Source organism: Acinonyx jubatus, chromosome C2 (assembly GCF_027475565.1).
Source record: "Acinonyx jubatus isolate Ajub_Pintada_27869175 chromosome C2, VMU_Ajub_asm_v1.0, whole genome shotgun sequence".
NCBI lineage: Eukaryota > Metazoa > Chordata > Mammalia > Carnivora > Felidae > Acinonyx > Acinonyx jubatus.
In genome coordinates, this window is record NC_069384.1 from 48,887,882 (window position 1) to 48,907,784 (window position 19,903).

The 19,903-nt window shown below is 38.1% G+C and overlaps 1 protein-coding gene across 8 annotated transcripts in view; it reads left to right on the forward strand.

Annotated features, from left to right (window-relative positions):
* ZPLD1 (zona pellucida like domain containing 1) overlaps positions 1 to 19,903 on the forward strand; it is a 536,164-nt gene that overhangs the window by 185,309 nt on the left and 330,952 nt on the right. For 2 of the 8 annotated variants that reach the window (XM_053220791.1, XM_053220793.1), the window contains exon 3: positions 92 to 262. The exons of the other annotated variants lie outside the window; for them this stretch is intronic. The gene's annotated coding sequence lies outside the window, so the exon portion shown is untranslated. The remainder of the gene's footprint in view (positions 1 to 91; positions 263 to 19,903) is intronic. 8 annotated transcript variants of the gene reach the window in all.

Below are 19,903 nucleotides of genomic sequence, written 5' to 3' on the forward strand. Positions count from 1 at the left end.
ATGTCAGTCAAGGGAGTCTAATGATCTGAGAACCATAATAGTCTTTGACTATCACGATGAATCAAGTCAAACTCCTCATGTTTATCATTAGGCTCTAGGTGAAAAACAGCCAGCCTGGTGAATTTTCCCTGGACATTATTCTTGTGAAGACACGAAGGAATGGATAAATATCAGAGTGCTTTCTTGTTCAAATACAGTAGTGAAGGAGGGAATTAGAAAAAGAAAAATGAAAACAAGAATAGTGGATTTCCTGATCCAGCTGGTAAGAAATGTAACTTCTGTTGTTAAATCAGGAGAGGTGCTAGACATGGCAAGCAGAATGTCAGTGGGGATTCCTGTCAGGTGGACTCACCAGGGGGGTTGGGGTGGAGAGACAACACATTTTTTATACTGATTACTGCCTGGCTCGTGAAGCCCAGTGGTATTGCTCTTATTATTTCAGCCAAGTGGCGTAGAACCTCTGGGGGAAGGAGGAATATTTGTGGCAAGCGGTTGGAATAAGCAATTTACAGGATCAGCAACATGATGTAATCTTCAGGGCCTGTGTGAGTGAAGTTCAGCAGCTGAAAGGCCAAATTCACCTCACCCTGATGTTATACTGGCTTAAAACAGAAACAGGAAAATAAAGTGATTAAATCATACAATTTCCCAGTGCTACTTGGAATTTTTCCAGAATTTCCATTCCAGCGTAGTAATAATCTCACACAGAGAATCGTGACATGGATGGAGGCTTTACTTTCCACGAAGCAATTTTATTCATGCCAGCACATTTCAGTTGGGTTTGTACCCCCAAGAACTGAGCCCCGAATGCCATGTGGAGTAGTTTTTTTTTACACATTTTCTACTTCTTTGTCTCCCATATATGGTAACATACAAACATGAAGTCTGATTAAATGGTCTCATGTCACAAGGTCCTGAGGGATGTTACCTACGGATATAACCAGGTTGCCTTGATTTTTTTTTTTTTTCATTCCTTACAGAGGGGACTCTACCACATGAGTACCAAGTTATATTAATTAAAATAGGATTAAGTAAACAAAGTACTGAAGATTTTGAAGTGGGAGAATGGCAAATTGCTTCATAGCATTTTATTTACAAGAATAGTCTAGTAAAAATCATTTTCTGTAGGATCTCTCTCTCTCTCTTTTAACAAAAAAGAAAAGGAGTATGTTGTAAATAAATACTTTTAAGTACTACAAATAAGTGTTTTTTTATACATTATAATCAGCTGTATTTCATATTAAATTCTTAAAAAAATCTATGCACACTGAAATACCAGTATGTTTCTGGAAGTTGCATATGGGATACTCTTTTGGACACTAGGAATTTTAATGGCACTTTTCACTTTCTGGAGGAGCAAAGATTACCTAGAAGGCCTGGTATTTAGTCTCCTGTGTGTAGTCATAATTTTTGGTGTGATGTCCTTCACCTATCTAACAAATATTTATTGAGCACTTAGTATATGCCATGGATTGTGTTAAATTTTGAGGCTGCCAAAATGATTAGATATGAAATCCTTTATGAAGTTGCCACATAATATCCAGACTTGAGATCAGCAGGCATGTGGGGTTGCTGAGAGCCATCACATTCAGAAAGAGTTATAAAAGCTAAAAAGAAATACAATTATTGAGTACATCTTCTACATCAGGCAGGAAGCCCTGAGAGTTTTAAGTTTCATTTATGTGTTTTATAATCATGATGATATTCTAGATTAAGTTTCTAGTATATTAATTTATCTGTGAAAAAATAGCAATTATTATGTCTTTCTTTCAACTGTGGGTTCCTTTTCTACTGTGCATTATTGATCCATATGTACAATTTCACCTTTTGCTTGGTCCTCTGGATTCTCTTCCTTTAATACTGCAATATACTGCTGATGACTGTTGCTGGGAAAATCTGTTTACAGCAGTCTAGTGGAAAGGTGATGTGGATGACATGTCTAATTAAACATTTTTAGTAACTTTCTTAAAAGAGTACAAAGAAATAGGTGAAATTAATTTAAACAATGCATTTTATTTAGCCTATCATATCCCAAATATTATTTCAACATGTAATCAGTAAAAAATGCATTCATGGGATATTTCACATTCCTATTTTTCTGATACCAAGTCTTTGAAATCTGGTGTGTATTTTACACTCATATGCCATCTCACTTTGGACCAGCCACATTTCAGGTGCTCAGTAGCCACGTGTGGTTAGTTAGCTTCCATATTGGATAGTGCAGATCGAAGGACATCTTTTTTACTCTTCTTATTCCTGGTGAAAAAAATGGTGATCAATTTTCAAGTATTAAAATTTCCCCATCAACAATCTCCAGTCACCCATTTGCCTCGTTGGTTTTCAGATCTTGTTTCTAGTAAAGTGAATTGGTTTGCTCTATCATGAAAATCTGCTTTCTCTTTTCTGCTTTACCCCTTTTCACACCCCACCCCCCCACACTCCTCATCCACCAACCCATCAGCCTTACCTGGTTCAAGATTTCAACCCACTACCTCCACCAGGAAGCCTTTACCAGATCTTGCTCTCTGCCTTACTTTGTGCAAAGATTGACCGGTTGATACTACTTGATACCTACATGTGGATTAGTACCTAGTTCATATCACTTCATGTGTGGACTTTGAACAAGAATCTTTTGATTCTTTCATAGCCTCTTTTCACAAGGGGTCAAAATGAGTGTTCATTAAGTGGCTGACCAAGATTTGGTATGCTAAATTTTATAGAAGCATAAATAAATTAAACTACTGAACCCTGTTTCTTATTCTGTGTAGTTTCACTGGTTCATTCATTTATCTACCAAATATAACTGAGCACTTGTTAAGAGTCAAAGATTGTGCTAGGCATTGACAATACAGTGTTCCCACTACATCATGTGCATCTTTCAATGTCAACACATAGCCTCCCGTGAGTTTGAAATATATTTTATTACGTTATTCCCTGCTTTTTAGGATTTTAGATCTGGAAAGAACAGTAGAGACCATCTTGTATTCACACTCTGACTTTGACAAATGGGGGAACTGAAGTTTATAGAGGTTCAGTGATTTAGCTGGTTTGTAGAGTTTATTAGTTGTGGATCTTGGACTAGAATTCAAGTCTTATGTTTCCTCCTTCTTCTGCATTATGATCACTGGAGCAAGCACACAAGTTTACAAATCCTGTGTAAACAAACCTTTATTATTTTATAGCAAATAATAAAGCTAATAATGTTGCATACTTGGACCAGTTTTCCACTTGAAACATTTCTTTTGTTGTAAGCATTTTGCCTTCTCTTTACTTGGCAAATTTGCAAAAGTGCTGCAATTTTCATGAGCAAATCTTAACTTGTGGATTAGAGGAAGACAAGATGTTCCCAAAAGTTAATTACATATTTCATTTTTCCATAACTTTCTGCTTCCAGGATTCTGACTCATCAGCTGGTAAAACTGTAGGTGTGCCTGTCACCAACATGAAGGTCTACAAGGAAATTTGATTAATACCACTTCCAAGGATACATATCAGTTTAGCATAGAGCTAGGACTCAGTTGGTAAAAATCCAATTTCACAATATTGTCTTTTACTTTAACCAGTGACAGAGTAAACAGAGTTTGCAATGTTGACAGATGGAAGTAGTGTATATGAAATTCTTTAATTAATATCTGAGTCTATATGTACAGAGACGGCATTGCTTAAATTGAAAATGTATATAACTTTTTTTCTGTTTTGAGTATTTTAAAGTGTTTTCCTTGATTACAGTGCTATTATAAAAACTATCATTGTGGTAGAATATTACTGCACAAAATAAGTTTATTAAATTATTTAAAATGATATATTTTAAAGTATAGTCTTTGTATTATGGCATCTGAATAACTTCAGGTGCTTATTCCTGGTACTAAGCCTCGGCCTACTACATTTGCTTTTTTCAGAAGTGCTAATAGCCAATGAATTTGTGTTTTTAAAAAAAAAATTTTAATGTTTTTATTTATCTTAGAGAGAGAGAGAGAGAGAGAGAGAGAGAGTGAGCAAGCAGGAGAGGGGCAGAGGGAAAGGGAGACACAGAATCCAAAGCAGGCTCCAAGCTCCGAGCTGTCAGCACAGAGCCTGACTTGGGGCTTGGACCCATGAACTGTGAGATCATGACCTGAGCCGAAGTCAGATGCTTAACTGACTGAGCCACCCAGGCTCCCCATGTATTTGTGTTTTTAATAAATCTTCATATAATTTTTATGTACATAAAATGTTGGAAACCTCTGATTTCAATGCAGAGAAGAGTATAAGTTTAAAAATATCCCTGTCCCTAAAGACAGTGACATTTTCCTTGCCAGCTGTTTTTTCATATTTTGTTACTAGAGTAAAATCAACTGCTATCCATTAAGTTAGTTGACATGACCAGGTATTCGGAAGATTCTAGCTGAATCATTTGTTCAATTAACTAGATGCATTTATTTAGTTTATTTGAATTTCAACCAGTTAAGTAATCAACATTTTTGGCATAGCTACTGGAGCAAGGCTCGGTAGAGTATAACCAAATGTATAACAGGAGGAAGCTTACTAATGCCTCCATCACACACACAGTGGTCCCATAGTGTTTACAATGTTGCTCTGTTGCTTTGTCTGTCCCTCTGCCTGGATGGAAGTGCTATGATAGTTAGGCACCAAATCATGCTCATTATTGTGTCCCTGGATCCCAGGACCAAGCTTGGTATGTAACAGTCACATATTATATGTCTGTGGTGGAATTTTGAATGAACAGAGCAGCCACTGAGATATGTTCCAGGAAGTAGGATAGAATGATCAAGTAGTTGAAATTGAAAGCCAGGATGTGTTTAGAGACCACAGGTAACTCTAGGGAAATGTTCAAAGAGGTAGTATTGGTGAGTTTCAATTTATGCTTATTATTTTAATTAAATGTAATGAAAATATACTCCATTAAATTTTATGTGATACTTTCCACATATTATTGTGTGAATATTTCAAGCTATAAAAATTCTCTAAGCAGTATTAACTAATTAAGCATATATATTTTGTACTAATCCCCTCAGGATTCGTCCCAATATTTTTCATCCCAATTTTCTTTCTTTTTTTGTTCTTATAAAGAATGCTGCACTTTACACAAAGTTCTTTTCTTTTTTTTTTTTGGCTAAATTAAAATTTATTTTATTTTATTTATTTTTTTAAATATATGAAATTTATTGTCAAATTGGTTTCCATACAACACCCAGTGCTCATCCCAAAAGAAGCCCTCTTCAATACCCATTACCCACCCTCCCCTCCCCTCCCTCCCACCTCTCATCAGCCCAGAGTTCTCATTTTTTAAGAGTCTCTCATGCTTTGACTCTCTCCCACTCTAACCTCTCTCTCTCTCTTTTTTTTTTTCCTTCCCCTCCCCCATGGATTCCTGTTAAGTTTCTCAGGATCCACATAAAAGTGAAAACATATGGTATCTGTTTTTCTCTGTATGGCTTATGTCACTTAGCATCACATTCTCCAGTTCTGTCCACGCTGCTACAAAGGGCCATATTTCATTCTTTCTCATCGCCACATAGTACTCCATTGTGCATATAAACCACAATTCCTTTATCTATTCATCAATTGATGGACATTTAGGCTCTTCCTGTAATTTGGCTATTGTTGAGAATGCTGCTATAAACATTGGGGTACAAGTGCCCCTATGCATCAGTACTCCTGTATCCATTGGGTAAATTCCTAGCAGTGCTACTTCTGGGTCATAGGGTAGATATATTTTTAATTTTTTGAGGAACCTCCACACTGTTTTCCAGAGTGGCTGTACCAGTTTGCATTCCCACCAACAGTGCAAGAGGGTTCCCGTTTCTCCACATCCTCTCCAGCATCTATAGTCTCCTGATTTGTTCATTTTGGCCACTCTGACTGGCATGAGGTGATATCTGAGTGTGGTTTTGATTTGCATTTCCCTGATGAGGAGCGACATTGAGCATCTTTTTATGTGCCTGTTGGCCATCTGAATGTCTTCTTTAGAGAAGTGTCTATTCATGTTTTCTGCCCATTTCTTCACTAGATTATTTGTTTTTCAGGTGGGGAGTTTGGTGAGCTCTTTATAGATTTTGGATACTAGCCCTTTGTCCGATATGTCATTTACAAATATCTTTTCCCATTCTGTTGGTTGTCTTTTAGTTTTGTTGATTGTTTCCTTTGCTGTGCAGAAGCTTTTTATCTTCATGAGGTCCGAATAGTTCATTTTTGCCTTTAATTCCCTTGCCTTTGGGGATGTGTCAAGTAAGAAATTGCTGCGGCTGAGGTCAGAGAGGTCTTTTCCTGTTTTCTCCTCTAGTGTTTTGATGGTTTCCTGTCTCACATTTAGGTCCTTTATCCATTTTGAGTTTATTTTTGTGAATGGTGTGAAAAAGTGGTCTAGTTTCAATCTTCTGCATGTTGCTGTCCACTTCTCCAAGCACCATTTGTTAAAGAGACTGTCTTTTTCCATTGGATATTCTTTCCTGCTTTGTCAAAGATTAGTTGGCCATACTTTTGTGGGTCTAGTTCTGGGGTTTCTATTCTATTCCATTGGTCTATGTGTCTGTTTTTGTGCCAATACCATGCTGCCTTGATGATTACAGCTTTGTGGTAGAGGCTGAAGTCTGGGATTGTGATGCCTCCCGATTTGGTCTTCTTCTCCAAAATTACTTTGGCTATTCGGGGCCTTTCGTGGTTCCATATGAATTTTAGGATTGCTTGTTCTAGCTTCTAGAAGAATGCTGGTGCAATTTTGATTGGGATTGCATTGAATGTGTAGATAGCTTTGGGTAGTATTGACATTTTAACAATATTTATTCTTCCAATCCATGAGCATGGAATGTTTTTCCATTTCTTTATATCTTCTTCAATTTTCTTCATAAGCTTTCTATAGTTTTCAGCATACAGATCTTTTACATCTTTGGTTAGATTTATTCCTAGGTACTTTATGCTTCTCGGTGCAATTGTGAATGGGATCGGTTTCTTTATTTGTCTTTCTGTTGCTTCATTATTAGTGTATAAGAATGTAACTGATTTCTGTACATTGATTTTGTATCCTGCGACTTTGCTGAATTCATGTATCAGTTCTAGCAGACTTTTGGTGGAGTCTATCGGATTTTCCATGTATAATATCATGTCGTCTGCAAAAAGTGAAAGCTTGACTTCATCTTTGCCAATTTTGATGCCTTTGATTTCCTTTAGTTGTCTGATTGCTGATGCTAGAACTTCCAACACTATGTTAACAGTGGTGAGAGTGGACATCCCTGTCATGTTCCTGATCTCAGGGAGAAAGCTCTGTTTTTTCCCCATTGAGGATGTATTAGCTGTGGGCTTTTCATAAGTGGCTTTTATGATGTTTAAGTATGTTCCTTCTATCCCGACTTTCTCAAGGGTTTTTATTAAGAAAGGATGCTGAATTTTGTCAAATGCTTTTTCTGCATCGATTGACAGGATCACATGGTTCTTATCTTTTCTTTTACTAATGTGATGTATCACGGTGATTGATTTCCAATGTTGAACCAGCCCTGCATCCCAGGAATGAATCCCACTTGATCATCGTGAATAACTCTTTTTATATGCTGTTGAATTCGATTTGCTAGTGAGAATTTTTGCACCCATATTCATCAGGGATATTGGCCTATAGTTCTCTTTTTTCGCTGGGTCTCTGTCTGGTTTGGGAACCAAAATACTGACTTCATAGAATGAGTCTGGAAGTTTTCCTTCCCTTTATATTTTTTGGGAAAGCTTGAGAAGGATAGGTATTATCTCTGCTTTTAATGTCTGGTAGAACTCCCCTGGGAAGCCATCTGGTCCTGGACTCTTATTTGTTGGGAGATTTTTGATAACTGATTCAATTTCTTCACTGGTTATGGGTCTGTTCAAGTTTTCTATTTCCTCCTGATTGAGTTTTGGAATGTATGGGTGTTTAGGAATTTATCCATTTCCTCCAGGTTGTCCAGTTTGTTGGCATATAGTTTTTCATAGTATTCCCTGATAATTGCTTGTATTTCTGAGGGATGGGTTGTAATAATTCCATTTTCATTCATGATTTTATCTATTTGGTCATCTCCCTGTTCTTTTTGAGAAGCCTGGCTAGAGGTTTATCAATTTTGTTTATTTTTTCAAAAAACCAACTCTTGGTTTCATTGATCTGCTCTACAATTTTTTTAGATTCTATATTGTTTATTTCCGCTCTGATCTTTATTATTTCTCTTCTTCTGCTGGGTTTGGGGTGTCTTTGCTGTTCTGCTTCTATTTCCTTTAGTTGTGCTGTTAGATTTTGTATTTGGGATATTTCTTGTTTCTTGCGATAGGCCTGAATTGCAATGTATTTTCCTCTCAGGACTGCCTTCACTGCATCCCAAAGCATTTGGATTGTTGTATTTTCATTTTCATTTGTTTCCGTATATTTTTTAACTTCTTCTCTAATTGCCTGGTTGACCCATTCACTCTTTAGTAAGGTGTTCTTTAACCTCCATGCTTTTGGAGGTTTTCCAGACTTTTTCCTGTGGTTGATTTCAAGCTTCATCGCATTGTGGTCCGAAAGTATGCATGGTATGATCTCAATTCCTGTATACTTATGAAGGGCTGTTTTGTGACCCAGTATGTGATCTATCTTGGAAAATGTTCCATGTGCACTCGAGAAGAAAGTTTATTCTGTTGCTTTGGGATGCAGAGTCCTAAATATATCTGTCAAGTCCATCTGATCCAATGTATCATTCAGGGCCCTTGTTTCTTTATTGACCGTGTGTCTAGATGTTCTCTCCATTGTTGTGAGTGGGGTGTTAAAGTCCCCTGCAATTACCACATTCTTATCAGTAAGGTTGCTTATGTTTATGAGTAATTGCTTTATATATTTGGGGCTCCCGTATTCGGCGCATAGACATTTATAATTGTTAGCTCTTCCTGATGGATAGACCCTGTAATTATTATATAATGCCCTTCTTCATCTCTTGTTACAGCCTTTAATGTCTAGTTTGTCTGATATAAGTATGGCCACTCCAGCTCTCTTTTGACTTCCCGTAGCGTGATAAATAGTTCTCCATCTCCTCACTTTCAATCTGAAGGTGTCCTCAGGTCTAAAATGAGTCTCTTGTAGACAGCAAATAGATGGGTCTTGTTTTCTTATCCATTCTGATACCCTGTGTCTTTTGGTGGGAGTATTTAGTCCATTTACATTCAGTGTTATTATAGAAAGATATGGGTTTAGAGTCATGGTGATGTCTGTAGGTTTCATGCTTGTAGTGATGTCTCTAGTACTTTGTCTCACAGGATCCCCCTTAGGATCTCTTGTAGGACTGGTTTAGTAGTGATGAATTCCTTCAGTTTTTCTTTGTTTGGGAAGACCTTTATCGCTCCTACTGTTCTGAATGACAGACTTGATGGATAAAGGATTCTCGGCAGCATATTTTTTCTGTTCGTCACATTGAAGATTTCCTGCCATTCCTTTATGGCCTGCCAAGTTTCAGTAGATAGATCCGTCACTAGTCTTATCGGTCTCCCTTTATGTGTCAGAGCATGTTTATCCCTAGCTGCCTTCAGAATTTTCTATTTATCCTCATAGTTTGCCAGTTTCACTATGATATGTCGTGCAGAGAATACTGATTCAAGTTACATCTGAAGGGAGTTCTCTGTGCCTCTTGGATTTCAATGCCTTTTTCCTTCCCCAGATCAGGGAAGTTCCCAGCTATGATTTCTTCAAGTACACCTTCAGCACCTTTCCCTCTCTCTTCCTCCTCTGGAACCAATTATGCGTAGAATATTTCTCTTTAGTGCATCACCTAGTTCTCTAATTTTCCCCTCATACTCCTGGATTTTTTAATCTCTCTTTTTCTCAGCTTCCTCTTTTTCCATAATTTTATCTTGTAATTCACCTATTGTCTCCTCTGCCTCTTCAATCCGAGCTTTGGTTGTCTCTTTATTTTCTAGCTCATTTATAGCATTTTTGAGCTCCTCCTGGCTGTTTCTTAGTCCCTTGATCTCTGTAGCAATAGATTCTCTGCTGTCCTCTATACTGTTTTCAAGCCCAGTGATTAATTTTATGACTATTATTCTAAATTCACTTTCTGTTATATTGTTTAAATCCTCCTTGATCAGGTCATTAGTGTCGTTATTTCCTGGAGATTCTTTTGTGGGGAATTCTTCCGTTTTGTCATTTTGGATAGTCCCTAGAGTGGTGCAGAACTGCAGGACACTTCCCCTGTGCTGTTTGAATAACTTGTGTTGGTGGGCGGGGCCGCAGTCAGACCTGATGTCTGCCCCCAGCCCACCACTGCGGCCACAGTCAGACTGGTGTGTACCTTCTCTTCCCCTCTCCTAAGAGTGGGATTCACTGTGGGGTGGCGTGGCCCATCTGGGCTACTTGCACACTGCCAGGCTTGTGGTGCTGGTGATCTGGCATATTCCCTGGGGTGGAAGGTGCACAGGGGTGGGAGGGGTGGGCTCAGCTTGCTTTTCCTTCGGAGATCCGCTTCGGGAGGGGCCCTGCAGCACCAGGAGGGAGTCACCTCCCGAGTCAGACCAGCTGGAGGGATGGATCTGCAGAAGCACTGCTTTGGGTGTTTGCGTGGTGCAAGCAAGTTCTCTGGCAGGAACCGGTTCCCTTTGTGATTTTGGCTGGGGGATGGGCGAGGGAGATGGTGCTGGCGAGGGCCTTTGTTCCCCGCCAAGCCGAGCTCTGTCGTCCGGGTCCGGGGCTCAACAACTCTTCCTCCTGTTGTCCTCCAGCCCTCCCGCTCTCCGAGCAGAGCTGTTAGCTTATAACCTCCAGATGTTAAGTTCCAGTTGCTCTCGGAAACACACTCCATCCGGCCCCTCCGCTTTTGCAAGCCAGACTCGGGGGCTCTGCTTGGCTGGCGGGCTGCGCCTCCGCCCCAGCTCCCTCCCGCCAGTCCGTGTAGCAGGCACCACCTCTCCGCCCTTCCTACCCTCTTCCGTGGGCCTCTTGTCTACGCTTGGCTCCGGAGAATCCATTCTGCTAGTCTTCTGGCGATTTTCTGGTTTATTTAGGCAGGTGTGGGTGGAATCTAAGTGATCAGCAGGAAGCGGTGAGCCCAGAGTCCTATGCTGCCATCTTCCCACAAAGTTCTTTCCTATCTTTTGAATTATATCGGGTCAAATAATGTTCAGATATTTTGGGGGCTATTTAAATATATCAACGTACTTAAAAATTTCTATATTTGAATCAAATATGAATAAATGAATGTGGCATTTCTTAAAGATACTTCTTAAATGAATTGAATGACCTATAGCAATTTCTCATAGAAGTGACTTTCTAAACTGTAGTTCAGTTCCTAGGTTGCTTTCTGAATTTTGTTTTTTCTATAGAACTGGCTAAAATATCAGTTATAACCCCAAATCTTAACTTATTTTAAGACGCAAATATTGAAGCTTGAATTTGATTGCAGAATACAAGTCAAGTCTAGAGGCCTCACATTCTACAGCCTTTGAGACTTAAAACATCTCTAAACCTTTACTTCCTCTGAGCCTCAAGTCAGGAAAGGGAGAGAGGATGTGATTGGGGGGTGGAATCTCCCAAGGCTGGGTGGTCCTAGTCCCACAGCAGCTTTTGAGGAGGTCTTGGTAGTAGAGTGTGTGTGTGTAAGGATCTCTAGTGGCAGATGGGTAGAGTGGTAATATGTACAAAAGAGCCATTCACATTGGTAACTACACATCCCAAAAATTAAGGTAGGTTATATTGGACATTGATTATTGTACTGAGAAATCTGGATTTACTTTGTAGCAGTGGGTGCTGCTGAACGTGTTTTCTTTTTGTACTTATGTATGGTTCAAACATATAATTAAAATGAAATTGAAAAAGATAAAAGCATTCAACACGTGGATTCTGTTAATTATCTACTCAGATTCCCTTTGGTCCCTTTTATGATTGTACACTATTGCTCTAGCTTTTCTGAGCCTTTTCTTAATTATTTTCTTTTAACAGTTTTATTGAGACATCTTTGACATGTAAAAAAATGTGTATATTTAAGGTATATACCTTGATGTTTCAATATATGTATACATTGTAAAAAGATTACTATAATGGAGTTAATTAATATACCCAGCACCTCTACATAATTAGCACTCTGTGTGTGTGTGTGTGTGTGTGTGTGTGTGTGTGTGTGTTGTATGCACTTGCATTCACCTGCCATTCTCTTCAGAGGACTACCTTGGAGCCTTGGGAGCCACTTTCCCACAGTTTTAGGGTGTCTGGAATGCCTGAGAGTTTTCCCTCACATTCAGAACTCCTTAGGCAGCTACTAGCTAATTAATGACTGATGCCAGAATATGAAATCTCAGGACTCCTGCCTTGAGTCGGAAAAACTGAAGTGTAATTCATGTTGGTTCATAAACTAGCCCTTGTACACAAGGGACAAGGAGAGACCAAAGAAAGGCATGCCGTTCCATTTTGGTAGGTGGCAGGTTTAGTAAGCAAGGGAATGTATGAGGTTTGTCTTGGGCAGCCACAGGATGAGTAGATCTTTGCATCTACAATCTAGAATCTTAGAAGTTTATAGAGTAGCCTTACCTGGATTCAGTCGCATGTATAGTCCAGGCAGTTTCCACAACACATTGCTGTCTCAAGGCTGTGTTCTTGGAACAGTAGGCAGAGTGTACATTCTAAGGACAGGGTAGGGGATGAGGAGCCTGGTCTAGCTTGTGGATCAACCAGTAGTCAGACCAATCAGTGACCTGCAACAATTTGACCTTCAGAATTCCCCCCGCAGGATCAGGCTGAAACTGCCTGTGAGAGACTTCACCTGAAAGCTACAGTTGGCTTCGCCCCTTCCCTACACTTAGCTACTTCCCCCACTCCTTTATCTATGTCAGCATTTCTTTCATGAACTATTCACATGCAGATTCTTGTTCCAGGGTCCGTTTTGGGGAACCTTACCTAAGAAACTCTATCAAGTGCATTCAGGTTTTTTTACTCTCTACCTTTCTCTTAATAACTAAGGACATCTTTACATAGTTGAAATCATACTACATACACAATCATTTGCTTTTATCCCATTCAATAGTTTTTCAACCATGTCATTAGTTGCTACATAATCTTCCACTGGTGTCTGAATATAATACATATTTTAAAAACGTCAAATATTTACGCTGTTGCTTTAACCTTATTAAAAATACCTGATGAATAACTCAACCTTTTCCTTATTATAGTATCCTAGGATACATTCATTAAGTGTGTGTGAACATTTTTATAATTTGAGCTTTGCAAAAGTTTGACTGATTTAAAAAGACACTATTAATGAATAGGTACACTAGGTCACCACTTCCTTGGCAACACTGAATGAGATCATTTTAAACACTGTTCGCATCTTAGGTATTACATAGTAGTAACTATGGTAGCAATAACCATACTGACAGCCGTTTATCCAGTACTTTGTGTTAGGTATTTTATTAGGTGCTTTGCCAAGATTATTTTATTTAATCCTTTAAACAACCATGTGAGTTGATTATGATGATGTGATGAGGGAACCGAGATTGAGAAATGTAAACACTTCGCAAGGATTTTATGGTTGGTAGGTGGCCAATATAGGACTTGAGGCAGGAGTTTGCAAACCTGTACTCTCCATCAATTTACTACTTGCTTCCTTGTTTAATTTTTATTACTAGCTGCTTTAAAAATTTCTTTATTTATAAATTATTTTTCTTCTCATATGAATTATCTTGCCAGTTCATCAGTTGAAATATTGATGGCTTCTCTCATCGCTTTGTGTGATCTTTTTATATGCTATATATGGGAACCCTCTGTGAATAATATTTGTCGAAAATACTGGTGTCTATTTTTATTTTTAGATTATTTTATTATAAATATAAAGCTCTTTTTTTATTTTTCAAATTAAGTGAAGCATCAAACATTATTCTTCCAAAGAGCTGATATGCTTTTCAATTTTTTAGAATTTCAATGTTTAGATTTTTAAAATATTTATTTAATATAAATTAGCTATATATATATATATAATGCATGTATATAGTGTACTTTTGGTATAGTGACTATTTTGAAGGTAAGGTGAGTGAACTAATACATAGTGTTTTAGTAAATGAATATGGAAATTGGATGGTGTGTGAGGGAAGGAATTAATATGTATGGAATATGTGTTATGAGCTAGCATTTTACGTATAGGCATGAAATAGACTTCTCTATTAACCCAGTCTTGTGATGACAAGAGCCTAAAGTAGGGTTTTGCAATAAGGAAGAAAAAAGAGAGCAGTCATACAGCCTCAGATACTATGCCTGTCCTTTCCTCTTTATGCCACTCACTGAGTGTCTACCACTGCATCAGATGGAGCATATTGAAGAATTTCTAATAATTTTGGGTTTTACATAGAAAAACACTATTTTCTGGTAAAAAAGAGTTATATGAGCAATTCAGGTAAAAGCAGGTTTATTTTTTTTGCACCCAGTTGTGGGTTTTTAGAACTGATTTTAGCTGAACAAGCTACTACTCAGGAGATTATTGTCTGCTGAACCAGAAGAGTCATGTTGGCATCTGTCTGTTATGGACTTAAATATTTTTATGGATGTAGTATGACTGGGAGTAAATTCTGCTCTTTTGCTCTTTAGCTGTCATCGATAGCTGTTTGCTCATCTTCTAGTTTCTATGACTTGTTCCAAAGGCAGTTCTTGTGGTGTTGGAAATAGGAGAACAGAGTACAATCCACAATTGGCCTCATTTAAAACATGTTCAACTAGTTAACCCAGTTACTTTTACAGTTTGGGTGACAATGTTTTATAATATTTGAGGAATATAAGGAAGCAATAAATATAATAATGGCTGACATTTGAATAGAAGCTTACTGTTTACATACACTTTCGTAATATATTATTTAATTTTCATAATAGCATGAGGTAGAATTATCTTGAACCTAGAACCTGACTTTAGTTTTTAAGCCTTATAATTGCTGGAATTAGTAGAAATGAGGCTTAGAGTTGTCCAGTGACAAATTTTAGATATAAAGTGTTGTGGCATGAGAGAGATTCTCCATCTTAATTTCAGAAGGGAAACACAAACAAATGGATAAACAGAAGGAGAGGGGCAAAAACTGACAAAGTGTATCTGAGGAAGAAATTCCTTAGTGAAGACTTAGTGTCTGAAGGAAATTTCAGCTTTTCTTTAGTTTGGATCTACTCTTTAGAATGATTCACAGAGGGGTGCCTGGGTGGCTCAGTCGGTTAAGCATCCACCTCTTGATTTTGACTCAGGTCATGATCTCACAGTTTGTGAGGAGGAGCCCCACATTGGGCTCTGCACTGACAGTGCGGATCCTGCTTGGGATTCTCTCTCTTTCTCCCCACCTCTGCCCCTCCCCTGCTCCCTCTCTCTCAAAATAAATAAATAAATAAACCTTTAAACAAAATATTCATACGTGTTTAAGTCTGATAGCTAGAAGTTGAATAATTGGCATCTTCAAATCACATGAGAGATTTAAGAAGTGACTCTCCACTCTTCAAGGTTGATGATAATGATGAAGGTTAATGTTTACTGAGACTTACCATGGATCACATATTGTGCTGAGAGATTTACCTGAAATGTGTCATAATAACCTGATGAAACAAGTCTTATTAAACTCCTTTTCAAACAAGGGAAAAGGAAGCATAGCGAGATTGAATAACAGCTAGTAAGTGGCTGAGCTGTGATTGGATATCAGACTACCTGATGCCAAGGTTTGCACCTTTAATGTTTATACTACAGGACAGATATTAGAGACATCCTAGCAGACTTACTTGCACAAAAATACTACTATTTAGCAGTATACTCTAATCAGGTGAAATGCTTAAGTTTCACACCATAGTCACTGATTATTTATGTTAGTGGCCTTCACAAAGCAGCCTGGAAAACCTTTGTTGTGCAGGCCATTGGGTAAAATTCCATTTTCCACTGGACCACTGAGAAAATGTCTGGTGCCTTCGTGAGGTAGCCAACATGACCAGAAGTGGGAAGGAGGGGAGCCTACACAGCAGCAGCTCTATGATCTCAGCGTTTGGCTTTGCTGTATTACTAATCATGCCTATTTTATAGATGAGGAGCCCGAGGCTTGAGGGCATTTATTTGTTGTTTATTTATTGTTTGTTTACTGGTTAATTTAATGTTTATTATTATTGGATAGCAGGGAACAGTGTTTTGGATTTGAGGAGGTTCTTCTTAAATATACATGGTGTGAAAGATAAAGGCCTGAAGACTCCTTTGGAAAGCTACCATGGAAACTCTGTAAATTCCAGAACATCAATCAATCTAGATAACCTCTTTTTTCCTTTAAGTTTTTATTTTAATTCCAGTTAACATACAGTGTGATAGTAGTTTCAGGTGTACAATATAGTGATTCAACAATTTCACACATTGCCCGGTGCTCCTCATGACAAGTGTGCCTCTTAATAACCATCATCTATTTCATCTATCCCTCCACCCATCTCCCCTCTGGTAACCATCAGTTTGTTCTCTGTATTTAAAGAGATTTAATTTCTTAAAATTCTTGTTTCTTAATTTCTCTCCCCACCCCCCCACCATTTTGGTCATTTGTCTTGTTTCTTACATTCTACACATGAGTGAAATCATACGGTATTTATCTTTCCCTGATTTAGTTCCCTTAGCATCATACTCTCTAACTCCATCCGTGTCATTGCAAATGGCAAGATTTCATTCCTTTTATGGCCAAATAATATTCCACAGTGTATATCTACCACATCTTTTTTATCCATTCATCAGTTGATGGACACTTAGGATGCTTCCATATTTGGATATTGTAAATGTTTCTATAAACATTGGGGTGCATATATCCCATTAGTAAGTGCTTTTTTATATTTTGGGTAAATATCCGGTAGTGTGATTACTGGATCATAGGGTAGATCTATTTTTAAGTTTTTGAGGAGCCTCCATACCATTTTCCACAGTGGCTGCACCAGTGTGCATTCCCAGCAATAGTGGAAGAGGGTTTCCCTTTCTTTGGATCCCTGCCAACACCTGCTGTTTCTTGTGTTTCTGTTTTAGCCATTCTGACAGGTGTGAGGTGGTATCTCATTGTAGTTTAGATTTGCATTGCTCTGATGATGAGTGATGTTGATCTATTCATGTGTCTGTTGGCCATCTGGATGTATTCTTTGGAAAAATGTCTGTTCATGTCTTCTGTCCATTTTAATTGGATTACTTGTTTTTTGGGTGTTGAATTGTGTAAGTTCTTATATATTTTGGATACTAACCCTTTATTGGATATGTCATTTGCAAATATCTTCTCCCATTCAGTAGGTTGCCTTTTAGTTTTGTTGTTGGTTTCTTTGTTGTGAAGAAGATTTTTATGTGATATAGTCCCAATAGCTTATTTTTGCTTTTGTTTCCCTTGTCTCAGGAGGCATATCTAGAAAAAAGTTGCTATGGCAGATGTCAGGTTACTGCCTATGTTCTCTTCTAGGATTTTTATGGTTAAGGTCTCACATTTAGGGCTTTAATGCATTTTGAAATTATTTTTGTATATGGTGTAATAAAGTGTTCCAGTTTCTTCTTTTTTTTTTTTTTTTTTTTTTTGCATGTTGCCATCCAGCTTTCCTAACACTATTTGTTGAAGGCACTGTCCTTTTCCCATTAGATATTCTTTCCTTCTTTGTCAAAGATTAATTGACCAAATAGTTGTGGGTTTTTACGGGTTTTTTATTCTGTTCTTTTGATCTGTGTGTCTATTTTTGTGCCACTAGCATACTGTTTCGATTACTATAGCTTTGTGATATCACTTGAAGTCTAGAATTGTGATGCCTCCAGCTTTGCTTTCATTTTCCAAGATTGCTTTGGATATTCAGGTTCTTTTGGTTCCATACAAATTTTAGGATTGATTGTTCTAGTTCTGTAAAAAATGTGGTTGGTATTTTGTTAGGGATTGCATTTAATATGTAGACTTCTTGGGGTAGTACAGATTTTTTTTTAATATGAAATTTATTGTCAAATTTGTTTCCATACAACACCCAGCGCTTATCCCAAAAGGTGCCCTCCTCAATACCCATCACCCACCCTCCTCCCTCCCACCCCCCATCAACCCTCAGTTTGTCCTCAGTTTTTAAGAGTGTCTTATGCTTTGGCTCTCTCCCACTCTAAACTCTTTTTTTTTTCCTTCCCCTCCCCCATGGGTTTCTGTTAAGTTTCTCAGGATCCACATAAGAGTGAAAACATATGGTATCTGTTTTTCTCTGTATGGCTTATTTCACTTAGGATAACACTCTCCAGTTCCATCCACATTGCTACAAAAGGCCATATTTCACTCTTTCTCATTGCACATAGTATTCCATTGTGTATATAAACCACAATTTTTTGTCCATTCGTCAGTTGATGGACATTTAGTCTCTTTCCATAATTTGGCTATTGTTGAGAGTGCTGCTATAAACATTGGGTACAAGTGCCCCTGTGCATCGGTACTCTGGGTAAACTCCTAGCAGTGCTATTGCTGGTCATAGGGTGGGTCTATTTTAATTTTTTGAGGAACCTCCACACTGTTTTCCAGAGTGGCTGTACCAGTTTGCATTCCCACCAACAGTGCAAGAGGGTTCCTGTTTCTCCACATCCTCGCCAGCATCTATAGTCTCCTGATTTGTTCATTTTAGCCCCTCTGACTGGTGTGAGGTGATACGTGAGTGTGGTTTTGATTTGTATTTCCCTGATGAGGAGTGACGTTGAGCATCTTTTTATGTGCCTGTTGGCCATCTGAATGTCTTCTTTAGAGAAGTGTCTATTCATGTTTTCTGCCCATTTCTTCACTGGATTATTTGTTTTTCAGGTGGGGAGTTTGGTGAGCTCTTTATAGATTTTGGATACTAGCCCTTTGTCCGATATGTCATTTGCAAATATCTTTTCCCATTCTGTTGGTTGTCTTTTAGTTTTGTTGATTGTTTCCTTTGCTGTGCAGAAGCTTTTTATCTTCATGAGGTCCGAATAGTTCATTTTTGCTTTTAATTCCCTTGCCTTTGGGGATGTGTCAAGTAAGAAATTGCTGCGGCTGAGGTCAGAGAGGTGTTTTCCTGTTTTCTCCACTAGTGTTTTGATGGTTTCCTGTCTCACATTCAGGTCCTTTATCCATTTTGAGTTTGTTTTTGTGAATGGTGTAAGAAAGTGGTCTAGTTTCATCCTTCTGCATGTTGCTGTCTAGTTGTCCCAACACCATTTGTTAAAGAGACTGTCTTTTTTCCATTGGATATTCTTTCCTGCTTTGTCAAAGATTAGTTGGCCATACGTTTGTGGGTCTAGTTCTGGGGTTTCTATTCTATTCCATTGGTCTATGTGTCTGTTTTTGTGCCAATGCCATGCTGCCTTGATGATTACAGCTTTGTGGTAGAGGCTGAAGTCTGGGATTGTGATGCCTCCCACTTTGGTCTTCTTCTTCAAAATTACTTTGGCTGTTTGGGGCCTTTCGTGGTTCCATACGAATTTTAGGATTGCTTGTTTTAGCTTCTAGAAGAATGCTGGTGCAAGTTTGATTGGGATTGCATTGAATGTGTAGATAGCTTTGGGTAGTATTGACATTTTAACAATATTTATTCTTCCAATCCATGAGCATGGAATGTTTTTCCATTTCTTTATATCTTCTTCAATTTCCTTCATAAGCTTTCTATAGTTTTCAGCATACAGATCTTTTACATCTTTGGTTAGATTTATTCCTAGGTACTTTATGCTTCTCGGTGCAATTGTGAATGGGATCGGTTTCTTTATTTGTCTTTCTGTTGCTTCATTATTAGTGTATAAGAATGTAACTGATTTCTGTACATTGATTTTGTATCCTGCGACTTTGCTGAATTCATGTATCAGTTCTAGCAGACTTTTGGTGGAGTCTATCGGATTTTCCATGTATAATATCATGTCGTCTGCAAAAAGTGAAAGCTTGACTTCATCTTTGCCAATTTTGATGCCTTTGATTTCCTTTAGTTGTCTGATTGCTGATGCTAGAACTTCCAACA